Here is a 2,218-nt window from a genome sequence, read left to right as displayed (position 1 = left end):
GTTGTATCCTCTCACCCTACTTATTCAATCTATGTGTGAAGCAAATAACCAAAGAAGGTGGATTTATGAAGAAGAATGTGACACTAGGGTTAGAGGAAGACTTACTAACCTGTGATATGCTGGTGACACAACCTTGCTTACTAAAAATGTGAGTAGGACGTGAAGCACGTGCTGATGAAGATCAAAGATTACAGCCATCAATGTGGATTACAACTCAACATAATAAAACCCAAAATCTTCACAATTGAACCAACAGGTAACATCATGGTAAATGGAGAAAAGATTCAAGATGTCAAAGATTTCAACTTGCTTGTATCTACAATCAATGCTCATGAAAGCAGCAGTTAAGAAATCAAAAGACATATTCATTGGACAAATCTGCTGCATAAGATCTCCTTAGAGTGTTGAAAAGCTGTAGGGCTACTTTGAGGACTAAGAGTGACCCAAATGTGATATTTTCAATTGTTTCATTTGTATGTGAAAGCTGAATACCAAATAAGGAAGACTGAAGCAGAATTGATGCATTTGAAAGGCGGTGCTGGGAAAGAATATGGAAGGTACCAAGAAAAGCTAACCAGACAAACAAATCTGCCTTGGAAGGAATATGGACAGAGTGCTCCGTAGAGACAAGGATGGTGAGACTTAGTTTTACATGCTTTGGGCATATTGTCAGGCAAGACCAGTCCCTGGAGAAGGACATCATGATTAGTGAAGTTGAGGGGCAATGAAAAGAGGAAGACTCTCAGCAAGATGGAGCCAGTTACAGAGTCCCCTACCTCTATTGAAACCCCTTTGACCACAGTCCATAGGGATGTGAATAACTTTGCTGTCATACAGAAAGCATTGTAATGTTGCGTTTAGATGATTTGTTGTTGTTGTTGTTATTAGGTTCCATCAAATCAGTTCCAAGCCACAGTGACCCTAGGCACATCAGAAGAAAACAGTGATGGACGGACACAGTGGCTGACCAATGGGCTCAAACATAGGAACAATCATGAGGATGGCACAGTCCTGGCGGGGCTCTGTTCTATTGTGCATACAGCGTCCATGGCATGGATCCAACGATGGCACCTAACAACAACAGACAGAATGCTATGGATACAATTGTGCTCTCCAAAATCATATGATCTTGGTTAACTCTTAAGCCTCTGTATTGTATAATTATCCTTCATTTTGTAACTCGATGCAATTGGCTGCTATGCTGTAAATTGAAATCTCTATGATGTTAATAAGGCGGGATTATTGCTGTTAGGTCCCTTTGAATCATTTCAGACTCATAGCAACCCTGTATAAAACAGAGCAAAACATTGTCTCACGATTGTTCTCGTTGGAGCCCATGGTTCCATCAGAGTTTCTTTCTATTGTGCATAGGATCAGTATGGCTTGGGATCAACTTGATGGCAGCTAACAATAACAAGACATCCCTAATTGACATTACAATGCTGTCTGTGTGATGGCAAAGTTATTCACATCCTTGTGGACTGTGGTCAAAGGGGATGCAACAAAGGCTTCACCTGTGTGAGGACCCTGCAAATAGATTTAGTGCTTCCATGGTCATCCACAGCCTTCTTCATCCATAGCCTTCTCCAAACTGGGTGTTCAGAAGGTAAGCTCTTATAACGTTCCTTCTTTTGGATTTGGATTTCATTATTTACAGTCTTTGAATCTCACAGACTGGTGTGAATTCATAAGGTTTTCAGTGGCTAATTCCTAAACAAATGCACAGCCTATTCCTTTTCCATAGTCTGTTCTTAGTCTGGAAACTCTGATAAAACTTGTTCACTTTGTGTGACCCTGCTAGTATTTAAAATATCCATGGCATAGCTTCTAGCTCCACAGCAACATATAAGCCACCACATTCAGGCAAACTGACAAAGAAGTGGTGGGAGGCAGGGTTAGTGTCAGTTGTGCCCAAAGAACCTTTAAAGGGTTGAAAAGCAAGGGAGTTACTTCAAAGACTAAGGTATACCTGAACCAAGCTATCATATTTTCAATCACCTCTTATGAGTGTTAAATGTGGACATTGAATATAAGGATTAAAACAACAGATACAGTCTGGGGTCCTAAAGGCCTGAAGATAAGCAAGCAGCCATCGAGCTGAGAAACAGCAAAACCCACATAGAAGAAGCATACCAGCCTGTCCCAACAAGGTTGCTGAAGGCAAAAGCAAATGTGGTGAAGAAAGCTGATGGTGCCCAGCTATCAAAAGATATTGCAT

The sequence above is a fragment of the Echinops telfairi genome, unplaced genomic scaffold, assembly GCF_000313985.2.
Source record: "Echinops telfairi isolate 266 unplaced genomic scaffold, ASM31398v2 ScPeMD7_7469;HRSCAF=8507_1, whole genome shotgun sequence".
Taxonomy (NCBI): domain Eukaryota; kingdom Metazoa; phylum Chordata; class Mammalia; order Afrosoricida; family Tenrecidae; genus Echinops; species Echinops telfairi.
The sequence above is the reverse complement of the archived record's forward strand: the minus strand, read 5'-3'. Positions refer to the sequence as shown.